The sequence below is a fragment of the Uranotaenia lowii genome, chromosome 3 (assembly GCF_029784155.1).
Source record: "Uranotaenia lowii strain MFRU-FL chromosome 3, ASM2978415v1, whole genome shotgun sequence".
NCBI classification, from domain to species: Eukaryota; Metazoa; Arthropoda; class Insecta; order Diptera; family Culicidae; genus Uranotaenia; species Uranotaenia lowii.
In genome coordinates, this window is record NC_073693.1 from 86617125 (window position 1) to 86633053 (window position 15929).

At 32.1% G+C, this 15929-nt stretch overlaps 1 protein-coding gene across 6 annotated transcripts in view; it reads left to right on the forward strand.

Moving 5' to 3' along the window:
- Positions 1–15929, forward strand: part of LOC129756408 (uncharacterized) — a 434792-nt gene that overhangs the window by 89110 nt on the left and 329753 nt on the right. The gene's annotated exons all lie outside the window — the stretch shown is intronic.

The following is a 15929-nucleotide window of genomic DNA, read 5'->3' on the forward strand; positions in this document are numbered from 1 at the left end:
CACGAAGGTCGGAGTTTGATCCCCAAGTCGGGCAAGTTTTTTTTTTCAATACATAATTTAGTAATTGAGTGACCATTTTGATGCGATGTATGTAAGTGACCATTCTGATGCGATGTATGATGCGATTGTACTTCATATCAATGATGGCGTTGAGTAAGCGTTTTTGTACCTGTTTTATGGGACTTTTGGTTGCTTGGGGAATGAGGTTACCAGAAGTACTGTGCAGAAAATAGTGGGTGGTATCACAAAAAAAGTTCGAAAATTCATCCGAAAAGCTGACGAATGATTTTTATGTATTTTTTTTCCTTAAAGTGCAATAAAAACCCTACAAAATGACATTTTTACTTTTGTTGTACGTTATTTCTTTGCGGAGAAATGATCTTTTTTATCCGACCAGATTCTATAAAAAACAGACTTTATAGTTAAGTTTGGCCATTATTTACTCGCTCTTCCCATAGTAGCACAGGTGATCTACTAGGGGAGATGAGGGCATAACGAGCACCCGAGGCATAATGAGAACTACGCTTTTCTACGAAAGTGCGTATTTTCTTAAATAAATTTTCATGAGGATTTGTTTCGTACTTCCTATAGTATTAATTTTTCACAAAAAAAGGAATCTCCTTATCATCTTTACAGAGATATTTAAAAAAAACGAGCTTGGTTCTCAAGTTACGAAAATATTATAATTTTTGAGCACCACGAAATAAGCTCTTATGATCTTAAAATAACCTTGATCTATAATGTACGCACTGCAACATGATGTACACATTGTTTCTCAGCCGTTTTTTTTTATTAAAACACGCACTACTTTACCGCACCTGAGTTCCAGCTAAAAATAGAACCTACGAGTAAAATTAGGTAGCTCAGAAGTTAATTGGGGGAAAATCTGCAGAGTAGGCCGCACCAAGGGTGCAGAGTTAAAAATAGAAGCTAGCTAGCAAGAAAGAGTTGAATCCCGAATACAAGATTGTAATAAACTTTGTACAATGGAAATTATTTTTTGAATACAAAACTCTTTTCGTTTTTCTACCGATAAAATTTAGTTTTACTGGAAATTTCAGAGGAAGGGAATTCACATTTATCGGGCGTATTTTTCTTTTTTGAGTTGGGTTGGCTCCTATGTTTCCAACCTCCGTTCCTTCCTCCAAAGCAATCTAGGGTATCCCGGTCAGAAGAGGTTGACCTATGATAATTTTGCGTTATTTTCCAGAGTTTCTCTCTTAGCCAACCGAGCATTCATTTTTCTCAAATTCTGTTAAATGTTCCACCGAACATTCGGTTGGCATCGATCAACTGTTGAGGATCCCAGGGACAGTTGGGGGCTTAATCTTATTTGGGTTAAAACTAAGGACTATACCCGCCCTGTGGATAGGTCTCATAGCCGGGCAAAGCAAAACAGGTGGAAGATCTCCCTCTGGGGAGTGGCGCATAAATCGGCCACTTACCTACCCCTTTTAAAAACTCCCCCAACCGAACCGCCTCCGGTTACATTTGGGTTCATCAGAATTTTTGATTTTTCACTTTTATCAATTTTAAAACACGTTTTTACTTAAATTTGTTGACTAGGGGCATATAGAGCACCATATTATCGAGGCATAATGAGCATTTTCTGCCGTAGAATCTAGCAGCGAATTAAAATTGATTTATAGCGCCACATCTTGACTAGTTTTCATCCGACGATTTAGCCTATTGGTAAGGTGTCGGAGAGGTAATCAAAAGACTAGAGTTAGATTTCTGTTCGAGGTGATTTTTTTCCATTCACAATTCATGATCGATTTTTTTATTGTTACATTATACGGCTAGTAGCATCATCCTCCGAACAAAGCACTCAATGTATGAGCGTGCGTGAATTGTTTGTATTCTACAAACAGACCTAGATTATTTTGTTATTGCTTTGTTTGATGAATCTACGACTCACCTGACTTCATCGAATTGAATTCGCTGCTAGATTCCCCGGCAAAAACGCACATCTTGCTCTGATTAATGGTGCTCATACTGCCTCAGGGGGGGTTCTCATTATGCCTCCACAGTGGCTGGTTTTCAGCTTTTGGCAAAATATTTTAAAATGTATTTTTTATCGTTTTCATCTAGTTTTTCACGTTTCAGCCCGTTAGGGAATAGGCTTTTCAAGTGTCTGAACACGAAACAATAATGTAACCTCCATATTATAGCTATTTTCTATGGTTAAATAACTGTTTTCCTTAAGGTGGCCATTATGCCCCCACCTCCCCTACTTTGCACAGCTCGAATCCGAATTGGGCATCTTGGCTCAACAACATTTTCAGACCCAGTGTGCATGAGGGTAAGTCATTTTGAGATTTTTTTCGAATTTCAAAACCCTGTTGTCAAATAAGTTTTCTTATTGGTCAAAATGACAGCATAGTGGTAGGAGTAGCGAGAAAATAGTTCTAACGCCCAAATAGAGCTTTTTTCATGAAAAGAACCTGGCAGCACTGACAGATTATTCTTTCTTATTTACAGAAATATTATTTTAACAAGAAAGTTGATGATTTGAGTGCAGCAATTTCTTCTTTTGTCAACCCCCCCCCCCCCCCCTTCGAAGTTTTCAAAAAGCCCGAAGGGGGAAATAAATAAAGTTTGAAGTATTTTTTGTAAATTTCGAAAAATATCAAGACCTAAAAACTAAATGTTGGAAGATAAGAGTTATTTTACCTTTTGTATTCTTGATTTCATCAAATTATAACAAATAACTTGATTTATAGGTTTTGTGCAATGATATAGTATGCAATTTTGTTGCATACAAGATTTCATGCAATTTTTATCCCCCCGTTCCTACGGCCATGTGTTCAAGAAATAACTTGCAATACAGGATCATTTCAGTTTGTGATTTTACTTATGATTATCACACAAACTTAAAAAAAAATTAAAATTTTATAAATAAGTCACAATAATAATCAAAATTTTCAAAACAAATCAGAATGAATGTTTCAACTCAATGCTATTTCCGGTAAGTCATTGATAATTTTTTCAAAATGATGTTCCTGTTATGAACTGAAAATTAGCTTGAAAATAAATTCTTGTTCAGTTCCTCAGTCTTGTTTTCAAATTTTAAATCAATATTTCCAAAACACCAGAAAAAGAATGTGAATAAAAGTTTCGATTAAAGCCTCGGACATAAGAACAAATGCACAGAAATAGAAAACATTAAATGTAAAATCAGGTTATAGAAAAAAATCTGAATTCGCAAATAAACGTCAGATTAGGTTAAAAATCATGCAAGATTGAAAATTGTTTGAAAAATGATGGTGATTGTTATTTATTATTCATCATAATTTTCATTTCTTTTCTTCATTTTCAATTGATTTAAAAAAACCGCTATTGTATCTTAAATTTGAAAAAAAATCACGATTTGGAATGTGAATGTTGAATGTTGAGGAAAAAAAATCCATTTTGAACTTAGGAGAATTTTTTCAAAAGATGATAATTGAATTTTATTTAGTTAAAGGAAAAAATATTGAATTTTATTTCTCGAGTGCTAGTGATCAAAGCCAATGATAAATGTTTATTCATTTTTTTTTAATCTTTATTAAAATTCTTCAAGTTATTGAAATTATATGATAAAAAAGGTCACTTTTGAAGTTCGAAGCAATTACTTCATATATTTATAGTACAAAATATTCAATTATGCTGAAAAAGTACAGATTGGGAAATTATCAAAATAAAAAACTAATAAAATAAAAATAATTATATTTTTTTTTGTACGTATAAATAATTTTTTTCTATTTTGTAGGAATTTATCCCATGAAGATCATTAATAATAATAATGAATTCCATACAAATTTAGCTACATTGTGCATTAAAATTTTACTTTGCAGTTGCTGCTTTGAAACATTTTTTGAACTTTTTGCAGATTAATTTCAAGTCGTGATCGATTTAAAAAAAAAAAGATGAAATGAAACGTTTAGAAATTTTCAATCAAAGGTTTTAAAGTTTTAAATTTCAAACTGAATTTTAGGAATTATGTTCGTAAAGTTTTGTCGTGAGACGGAATACTTTCAAAATTAAATAAAAATTTCAAGCTCCGAAAATTTCGTTGCTTTCAATGAAAAAATCGGGTCCTGGATAGGACAGAAGGTGGAAACTTTATTTTTCTTATTGAAAATTTATTTGCAAAGGCTTTTAAAAAAGATTATGTTTTCAGAACACTAAAATTCAGAATTGACAAACGATTACGATTTTTTTTTAAACAAATATTTCGTAGGTAAAATTTAATAAGTTTGACTATAAAATTCGGTTAATTTATTTGAAAATGAATAGGGGAGAATGGAGCTACTTGATCCCCTTTTCTTATTCTTATCTTTTTGGAAAAATTAAGCAACTCACCGTCTTTTGCATTTTCTGACAGAGTGTAATTTCAGGTTTATATGCTCCAAAAGTTCGAACGACACATGAACTCGTAAATGAACAAGAAGCATTTTTGTGGAGGCAAAAATATTGCGATATTTTTGAAGTTAAGGGAGACTTGATCCTTGGAAAGTCCTTGGAAAAAGTCAAACAAAATTTCAAAAAAGAATGTCAATTGACTATGTTGGTCATGTTTTTTCTCATTTCACAATTAATGAATGTCAGAAGAAGAAAATTCCAAAACTATGTCTCAACCCTAGTGTCATTACATACTTAAAGGCGCTATTTTTTTTAATTTATGAGAAAATCAACATTCTGACCCCTTTTTACCAGACAATTATTGTATGAATATCGGTTATTGGATAAATAATCGTAATCTTGTAATCAGTAATTATCACGATCTATTAAGAAGAAAAAAAAATAACTTTTTGAACTCTAGGGATCAATCGAACCTATAATAAACATTTTTGAAAACTTTACCTGAAAAATGTTGAGAGTTTACCATTGTTTTGAAAATATGGTATTATGAAATTCATTTTATATTCCAACGATTTATGTATTGAAATATATATTTTTGCTTCAAATTTTTCATTTCAGACACATTTTAAAGTGTTAAAAAAAGATCTTAAAGTCACATTTTGTGAAATTTTTCAAACAAAGTACAATATCTCATAGAAATATTTGGTTTAAATTTTTTGAGCTTATAGCATAGTTGTTTTGCTCCATTTAGCACATTTTTCTAGAACATTTGATCCTTGTAAGTCGTTCCAGTTTTGAGATAAAGCTTAGGAATCAAGTATTCCCAGGGATCAAGTATCCTTATTCTCCCCTACAAAATTTGAAGATAAAAAATTAAGTTTTTCAACATGTACAACAGTCCTTACATTAGAAACAATCAGTTAAAGGGTGATACGGTCAAAATTTGGTCAAGGGAAAACGCGTGTAAATCTGTGAAATCGTTTGTTTGAAAAATCAAATTAAATTTCATTTTCAAGTTTAATTAGTATAAAATTCAGGAAAAATATTCAGTTAGGCTTCCGCTTTTCCAAATCCGAATTGCCGGGCCTTACACTTAACCCCTGTCATCAGATTTTGTACAGCCACCTTGTCCACCTTCTTCGCCGCAGAAAGCTAGTTTGCCTTAAACTGCTGCTCGTCCTTAGCAGTTTTTTTATCTTCTTTAGGTTCCGCTTGACAATAGCCAAGTATTTCTCAATTGGGCGGAGCTCTGGCGTGTTGGGAGGGTTCTTGTCCTTAGGAACCACCTGCACGTTGTTGGCGGCGTACCACTCCATGGCCTTTTTTACCGTAATGGCAAGATGACAAATCCGACCAAAACATTACGGGACAACCGTATTTCTTCAGGAAAGGCAGCAGACGTTTATTCAAACACTCTTACACGTAAATATCTTGGTTGACAGTCCCGGAAGCTGTGAAAATGCTGCTTTTCAAGCCACAGGTACAGATGGCTTGCCAAACCAGATATTTCTTCGCGAACTTTGACAGTTTCATGTGCTTGAAAATATCTGCTACCTTTCTCCTTCCTTGTGCCGTATAAAACTCCTGTCCCGGAAGCTGCTTGTAGTCGGCTTTGACGTAGGTTTCGTCGTCCATCACCACGCAGTCAAACTTCGTCAGCATCGTCGTGTACAGCCTCCGGAATCGCGCTTTGGCCGTCGTATTTTGTTTATCATCGCGATTTGGAGTCACTACCTTCTTGTAAGTCGATAGCCCGGCTCGTGTTTTGGCTCGGTGCACGGTTGTAGACGATACACCCAGCTTATTTGCGGCATCTCGAAGAGAGAGGTTAGGGTTTTGCTAGAAACTACCGGCAACTCTCTTTGTCGTCTAAGCGGCTTCCGGTTTTCGATTTCCCCCCGATCCAGACTTCCTGGTTGTCGAATAACGTTCCCCAAACACTTTAATTACATTTGTAACGGTTGGTTTGGCAGCTTTTAGCGATTTTGCCAGCTATATTGACCAAATTTTGACTGTATGACCCTTTAGAAAAAGAAAGAAAAAAAAATGAAGAAAAAAAAGGTTAATTCACACAAAACTAAAATTTTGTCTCCAAAGCCTACCTGTGGTAAGTGTGGACGGCTTTACACAGGCTTGATATTTACTTATTTTTTCAATTTTCTATCCTTTATCCTATACAATTTAGCTATATTTAGCATTCGGATCATGAAAAGTTGGGTTGTTCTGGTGTAAGTTTATCTTTTCGATAAAATCGGATCTCGAGTGTTTCAACATAAATTATACATAATAATCATTGAAAGATGCCTTACTAATAGCACCATGAACTTTTTTCAATATTTTGGACGGTTCGAGCAACAAAGACACGTATTCAACCAAGAAAACATAAATTGGTTGAAAATTTCTTGAAAAATCATAGGGAAAATCTACCATCTACACTTTCCCCACTTGATCCAACTGCTGATTCTTTAATGATTTTTTCAAGTTGAACTATACGAAAAACCGTCCACACTTACCCCGGTGCGTATCCCTTATAGAAAAAATCTTATTCTGAATTTGTTTATTCTACCTAAATAGCTTTAAATGTCTTCAAATTTGATACTTTAAATTTTATTATTCTTGTCCATAGACGAGATACTAACCCAAATTCTTTGGGGCTCCATTAACGGAAAGAAAACTCCCTTTACGACTGGTCAGTGCATTTTTTTCTGGTTTTCCTAAACTTCAATTTCCACCAATCTTCCCCTTTTACGGGGCGCCAAGTGAAACTTGGGTGGTCCGACGAAATAGAAAAATATGACTCTTCCGGTTCTGAAATATTTATTACCAGGTACCGACAGCGGTCATAAAAATTAGACTCGCGATACGCGACCGACCGGATCAGATTCCGCACCAGCCACGCCGCGAGACATTAGAATTCCACTGAATGAGGCGCGGAATATGGGGGGTGGGTGATAATTTATTCCGATATTGCCGTCATCTGGGCAAACGAATTAACTTGGGCCGGGGAAAACCGTCGTGCCGTGCAGCAGAAATTAACGACGCTTTTGTGGTTTTGAAAAATTAACCCCTTTGGAGAATCATTTGTTTTCGAACCTAGAATGGGGCGGAATGAACAGCTGAGGAGTTGTTTACCCCGGAACTGACATTACGGTAAATCAGGGGCCTCGTTTGTCATCGGAACCAAAACGAACGTGCTTTATGTCATTTCACGGTTGTCGAATAGTGGTTAAATTATCTCTAAGTCTTGAACAAACGAAATCATGTTTAGTTTTGAGATTTTAAATTTTGGTAAAAATTTCAAAAGCTCAATCCCAAACCAAGTGATAAACAACTTTCATTTCTGTGATTTCTCACTTGTTTACAACTCAAATGATGCTTGCTTACACAAGTCGAATTTTGTTTGGGACAAACCAAACCATTTGCATAACGATTGCTGGAAGGATCAAAAACCGATTGAGTGCTGCAAGCGATTTTCCGGCTATCGAACTGACTGGGGGGAAAACTTCAACAGTGAGCCGATGAAAGGAAGAAAAGTTAACAGAAAAGGATCCGTTTAAATTTGTCTAGCCGAGGTGATAAATGTAGGAGACAAAGTTTAGTCTTCTCATCCTCGAGCGGCTTCCCGGAGTCACCGATTGGAAAAATGGGTGAACGTTTTCTTTCGGCAGTTTTTTTCTCATCCTTCTGCCCCTGTAAGTATGCTTCCTGGCCAAGAAAGGGGGGATGAACATGAAAGCGTGTGCCTCCAACAATTCTTCACACTTTTCCGGCTCTCTAAGTTGGGATTGTTTTCCGATCAGTTTTTTTTTTCTTCTTTCAAGCAGACCTCCCTCAGATTCGATGAGTTGCCTTTTTGCACCTTGTTTTCCTGAAAGCCCCGAAGGGAAGACGTTTGCCGATTCCAGGAGATGTCAAAAGGGCGACACTTTTTGCAATCTGTTTTCTTTCGATTTTGTCACCGAGAAATTGAAATGCTATTTTTGTGGAAATTCATTTTTCGTTCCGTTTTTTTCTCTCTACCATGCACGCCAACCAGTCGAAAAATTGGTTGATGACGCCGCCTTCGTCGCCGGGTGGTGGCATTGAATTAATTTTTGATTTTTGTTCAAATTCAATTTCATTTTCTTGCTTTATTTTTTTACCCACTCACAGAAAAAAAACCCGGATTCGGTTTTGTTTTGTTCCCAAATAGAGTTGTTCGATTGGTACGTGATTTCCACTTGCTCACAGAGGGGAAATGTTAAACAGTAGGAAGTATTTTAGTTTGAAATGATTTTAGTGCCGAGTGTGATTTTCAATCACGTCAAGTTGATTTATTTGTTGCAATTTGGCAAATAGATTAGCACGATTGTTTTCGACAAAATTTTGAACAACAACACATGGAGGATTCAATTTTAACTCACCTTAAAATCGAAAAAGCTCAGAAAAACGCTTTCCTCAAAGCGTTTAACTAAGGAAATCCAGGATATTGAAAGGTAGGAGTTTGAGGAATGCTGGAAAATATTTATAAAAATCTAGAGAAAGCTTATTACTTAACACATTGCGGATCAACAATGAGATATCTCGTTTTTTTTTTCACTTGACGTGAGCGCGTTTTACTTAGAAACATAACTCAAATGTGATGCATATTATAACAAATCTACATAATTGTGTACAGCGCTTTATGTCTCAAAGATACAAAATTTTTATGATTTGGTCCAGTCGTTACTTAGATAAAGCATGTAAAATATTCGTGTTTCCGGGCTAAGGTCCTTAAAATGTTAAAGAATGTAAAATTGATCAATTATATCTCAAATAATACTAATAAGTTGGACCAGGATAAACAGATGAGTGTAGCAATTTTATCATACTATGCCGTAAATTTCATTGAACTGAATATTAGAGTTCTGGATGGATCATCTTTATCTGAAATCTATTTGGACCTCGATCTTGTTCCGGATCCTGGTCCCGAATCATCATTTTCCAAGTGATGAACACAGTTTAGGGTTATCTTTAAGAAGCTATATAAAAAAAATTAAAATTAATATTGTGGAATCAGACGACCTGTCCTGTCATTTTGAATCCGGACACCATTTTTAAAAATTGAAAAAATGGTTTAAAATCTAAGATTTTGAAAAAAAAAGATGCAGTTAAAAACGCAAAAATTAAAAGATACATATATATTTGTAATTTTTGTATTTTTTTTTAATTTTTGTAATTTTTGTATTTTTTGTAATTTTTGAAACTTAGTACTTTTTGTTATTTTTGTGATTTTGTAATTTTTGTAATTTTTGTTATTGTTGTAAATTTTGTAATTTTTGCCATTTTTTTTTATTTTTGTTTTTTTTGTAATTTTTGTAATTTTTGTAATTTTTGTAATTTTTGTAATTTTTGTAATTTTTGTAATTTTTGTAATTTTTGTAATTTTTGTAATTTTTGTAATTTTTGTAATTTTTGTAATTTTTGTAATTTTTGTAATTTTTGTAATTTTTGTAATTTTTGTAATTTTTGTAATTTTTGTAATTTTTGTAATTTTTGTAATTTTTGTAATTTTTGTAATTTTTGTAATTTTTGTAATTTTTGTAATTTTTGTAATTTTGGTAATTTTTGTAATTTTTGTAATTTTTGTAACTTTTGTAACTTTTGTAATTTTTGTAATTTTTGTTATTTTTGTAATTTTTGTAATTTTTGTTATTTTTGTAATTTTTGTAATTTTTGTAATTTTTGTAATTTTTGTAGTTTTTGTAATTTTTGTAATTTTTGTAATTTTGGTAATTTTTGTAATGTTTGTAATTTTTGTAATTTTCGTATATTTTGTAATTTTTGTAATTTTTAAATTTTTGTAATTTTTGTAATTTTTATAATTTTTGTAATTTTTGTAATTTTTCATTTTTGTAATTTTTGTTATTTTTGAAATTTTTGTCATTTTTGATTTTTTTTGCAATTTCTGTAATTTTTTGATTTTTTGTAATTTCCCTTTTTTTAATTTTTGATTTTTTTTTGTAATTTTTGTAATTTTTGAAATTTTTGTTATTTTGTTAATTTTTATAATTTTTGAAATTATTTTTATTTTTGTATTTTTGTAATTTTTATGAGTTTTGTAATTTTTGTAATATTTGTAATTTTTTAATTTTTGTAATTCTGTGATATTTATTATTTTTGAAATTTTTGAAGTTTTCGGAATTCGTGTAACTTTTGTTGTTTTTTTGTAATTTTTTGTTATTTTAGTAATTTTTGGGATTTTTTGTAATTTTTGTGTTTAATGTATATTTTCGAATTTTCGTCATAGGTATTGAGATTTTTTTTATAACATCGAATTCAAGTTAGGTTTTTGGTTTGTTCGTATCAAGGCCGTACGAACGAGGGAAGGGGGAGGGGGGAGGTGGTTATGTTCGCCTCCGGCGAAATTTAGTCTTAAATCACCCTAGACTTAAAACCCCATCCATGAATGAATAAAGCTAAAGGAATTTTAGTGCCAAATTTGATAAATTCTTCGAAAACTCATGAATTTGCAATAACGATAGTCGAACTGAAGAAGATGGGAATCGTTTTTTATATTCGAGAATTTTCGCTCTAAAATAACACGATTTTTCAATCCAAGGCATTCTAGATTGTATGCAAGTTTATTGCATATAAGCTTTTTTCAATTTTGTTCCTGTTAATCCCTCCCCTCGTGATGCTTCAACTCCAAGAGACAAAAGAAGGATTTCAAATTTGTACCGGCCTTATTTTCAAATGTAAATTTCGAATGACAATTCAATCAACTCTTTTGTGTTGAAACTCTATACTTGACATACAAAAACCTTACCTCGTCTCTAGAATGGGTTGTTATTTAGAAGTGTTACTTAACGAGTTCAGAGTTTGAAACCAACCATTTTAACTTCACAGTTAATTTATCGAATACTTTTTTTATACATCAAAAATTTGGAAGCCATGTACCAGGTTTTTACCACTCACGATGATCATCAGAACTAGTAAAACAAAATCTAAAACCTTGTATCCTCTTCTTTATTACTAAAATTATTTACAAAAAATCGAGCTGATATGAAATATTCTTCAAAAAAGCAAAGCCAGATTTATTTTTTTGTGTTTCTTGAATTTGCAAATGATTTTAAAATATTTTCAAAAGTTATTCGAAAAACAAAAGCTGATTGAAAATTTCATATTCTGATTCAAGGCACAAAATTTGGTCAAAATGAGCTAAAATTTCTTTGCATCTCGGAAAAATGTAAATTTTGTTGCCTTGTGTAATTTATCTGAAATCTTTTGAATGGGGAGTTGAGCATTTAGAAGAACAAGAAACACAAAATAAAATTTAAGCTAAAATTATTTTCTTGAAGACTGTATAAATTTAGCAGAAAATTTGTAAAGACGATTTTTTTTAATGAAAGTAATATAATATAAAATTGTAGTTTTTTGTTTTTTTTTGTCAAATGCTGTTGACTATCGTAAGTATTAAACAAATGTCACATAGTTAAAAATTAAATTTTTTGACATGTAAGATAAGTACTCGACGAATAAATTTTGAAGTTAAGATGGTTAACTTCAAATTCTGAATTTGGTTGGTTACACTTCTTAATAAAAACCCATTCTAAATGCAACATATTTTTTGTGTCAAGATTTAAGTGTCAGTACAGATCATGTTTTGAATTAAAATCTGAAAATTACAATTAAAAATTTGTATCAATTTGAAATCGTCTTAAAATGAAATGTCTTAGGCCTTGAGTGATTAAGAGCTAAATTTCGCAGTAGGCGAGCTAATTTTTTGATATTCACGGTGAATTCCTTTCTTGAATTGAAACTTAAACTTTTAAAAAATCTCCTTGGAAAGGGGGGAGGCTAAAACTATCATTGTTTTATCACATACATATATCATTCATTGTTTTATCACAATTTTTAATAAAATCATTTTTCTGAAATTACCTGGCAATCCCTTGCTGTTTAGCAAAAGGAAGGAAGAAATTATGCTTTGAGTTGATTTTTCAAGCTGCTATTAAGAGCAAGTTCACTGGTGTTGGGAAAAAGTGGTAGAAATTTTGTCACTTTTTGCACATTTTGAAAATTTCGCCATGCAAAAACATTTTCAAGATCTGTGGCCTTCAAGTTTTCTACAACACGTGTTGTATTTTTGCATGCTGTGATGCAAATATAACAATATTTCTATCACATACGGCTGAAACAGAAACAGTGCTGTAAAAAAACACAACGCCCAAAGATCTTGAACACATTTTTGCATTCTAAAATTTTCAAAATAAGCTAGAAGTCTATCACTTCTATCACTTTTTCCCAACACCAGTGAACTTGCTCTAAGCTTTTGTTCTTTTTTTTGATAGTGGTCTTTGTGACATAGTCCAGAGCGTTTCACTAACACTTTGAAAATGATCATCAAAATCGACCGTGATTCTCGGCTGCCAGCCCGTTATTTTCTCTGAGATTTTTCAAAATATTTTTTTCCTATATCCCTGTTACAATTCGGATGCCGTCATTAAAAGGTTACCGAAAGTCTAGGTGAGGAAAATGGAAAGTCGCTGTAATATTTTTGCAGCATTTTTATTACTTTTCGACAAAAAGTGCAGTTTTTGAAAAGATTTGTAATTGTTTGATATAAAAAAAAACTCGTACCAAAACCAAACAAAATCAACAGAACAAAGGTTTTATATATATGGTTTGCTCGGTTTGATAAAATTTGCTAAACTTTTCAATGAAAAACTTTATTACTGATTCAAAAAAAAGTATAGTTTAGTATATATTGAATGTGTCTTTAAATTATGTTACTATTTAGAACTGTTAAACCAGTTGAATGGACGAGATTACAATGTTTTGTTGAACAAGCTGTTTCAGTTAGAGTTTCTTAAAACCCTTCATCTAGCCGAATCGCCGCATACGCAGAGGTTAAAAAAAACTGAATTAAACAAAAGTTTAAGGTAGAGGTAAAGAGATGAACCTGCTGAAAGCTGAAAATCTCTTTAATTAAGAAATTTAAAAAAAAGGAGAGGTGATATATACCTACATAATTTGAAATGTGTTGTTTACAGAAGAAACTAATGAAAATCGCAACAATGAAATATACTATCAAGTCACCATCTACATAAAAAAACCAGTGTCAAATTTTTTTCACTTTTTTCTCTAATGAATCCTAAAACTTTTCTTTCTATAAAAATTAAGTCACATTCTCGAAATGTCTGCTTTCAAAAATATCTATCTAAATTTGGAAATTAAACGAGCCCTTTTATCTCCCACTGGACGAGGCAGTTGTTGAAACAATATTTTGGATTTCGAGATGATGCATTTTGTAAACATTTATCCAAAAATTTAGTACAATTTCTAACAAAGTGCGTTGGTTGACAAAATGATGATTCTTGACAAACAGTCTCCACCATCCGAGTCTGTTTAATGCGAAAAGCTTAGCTTTTCCTGTTCTGTTGATAAGTAGTTCTTTCATAATTTTATTGGTCAAATTTCGAACCATTTTTTTAATACACACGTGTAATTGATTTTATCAATGAGTATTAAAAAAACAAAAGTGAATTCGTCACAACAAAATCAAAACATCAAATGAATAACTCACACAGACGTACGGTATTTGACATTCCATGCAATGACAAGAAAATAAGAATGACCTTCGTTTGCATCAAGATAGTAATGTTCTTTTACCATTCGAAATTCGTTTTGGTGGTGTGAAAAAGCATCGAATTCAATTAAAAAGTTTAGTAACAGCGAAATTCTTGCTTATTTACTGGGCAGCAATTTAGAAACATTGAAATGAACCTTATTCAAAATTATAATTTTTTGAAGAAAGGATTCATTTGGTAAATTAATAACATTCGGGCTATGGTTTTAACAAAACTTTGATTCAAAGAATTTGGTTAAATGTCAAAGGTTTAAATTTTCTGGAAGCAATGAGAAATGGATTTGAAACAGACATTTTTAAATGTTCCAAATACAATGGATATTTACTCTTTTTTTTAACAATTTTTTTTTAAGAATAAAAGGTTTTAAAGTTGACATTTCTCACGCACACTTGCTCTCGTGTACGGATTAAGATGGGAAAAATAGTCTAAAAAATCGTCGTTTTTCCCCCAAGTCTAAAATTATTTCTAAAAGACCATTACAGTTGTTTTTGACGTTTATCACGGTGGGTGTGTAAAAAATAAATTTTCCAAAAATTTTGAAGTTTTAGTGAAACAACCTGCCTTTTATCATGGGCACTTCGAGCGGCAAATAGGATTAAAGAGCTTATCAATTCATTTTTTACATTTATTATATGTACTGCTTTTTAATTTTTTTTTTAAATTGCCTAAAAAAGTTCTAATCAATCCAACGATAATGTCAATCACTTATTTCACTCCTCAAACCTATCTATAGGTATGAGCCAAAAAACAGTTAGATAAAGTGGAATTCAAGTTTTCCAAGGAGTTATATGTAGTTAGTTTTTTTTGTCGTACTAAACTATAAATCAACCTTTCAAATTAGGACGAACAATTCAGAACTCATTGTTTGTATAATATTTATCTCTTATTACAGTAAAATAGAGTAAAGAATTATTAATTAAAGGCAAAAACCAAAGTTGAAATATTTTAGATAGAATTTCAAATACTAAAGGAGATTCAATCAAGACAGTTTTCATTTGGCTTGATTTTTTTCCCTCATAAAGCACAATGGTTTCACGATGTCTGGGTATCTAGTGTCTGCGGTTCCATTTTCCTTTAGAATTGAGTTTCCTTCCATCAATTTAAGTTTCTTTCCTTCAAGGTAAGAAGCATTCAAATGTAAATAAATAGAAATTGATAAAGATACCAAATGGTTTAAGTGTCTTATTTAAGCAAATAATATCTATAAAAACAACATAACACAAGATGATTACAGGAAAAAAGAATAAACAAAAAATATCTGCGAAGCGAAAAACAAAGATCTGGTCCATGATCAATAAAAGACGGAAGGTGAAATGAACGAATTCCTCGATTAATAAGCCACAGACCCTATTCACCCCACTTGGGGGGTAAAAAATCGCTGTTTAAAATTGGAAGTGACAAATCCGGACTTCTTTTTTTCATTCATTGAGTTTTGTTAAGATTCACTTAATATAATTAGGCAGAAATATTACGAAAATAATTCTTAGATTTATCGTTTACTTAAATAAACATTATTTTTGTGAAAACTCAAAAGTTCAACAAAGTTTGCCGAGTCAGCTAGTTTAAAATAAAAATCTTACTTAAATTGAATTCCTCTTCAGTCCTGCATCCGTTCCCCCAAAAAAGCGACAAGCTATAATTAGTCGGTTTATGCAAATCAAATTTAGCTCATCATTGTCCCTAGAGGGAGGGTAAAAAACGTAGCGAAAAAGCAGGGCACGAAAAATAATTGAAGAAACAAGAATTGATCTCGTTTAATATTCAAAACATGAAACCGAACCTTAAAAATTTTGAATAATTACTCCCTCGGATGGCCCCAATTGGAACGGAGAGAGTTTGCATGGGAGCTTGTCTTTTGCTTCGAAAGCAGTTTTAAATTGAGGAAAAAAGTCAAGCCAGTGTGCGATTGTCTCTGTTATTTTTCTTCAGTCAGTCTGACATGAGGAAGACTAATTTTGACCATCCCCAACCACT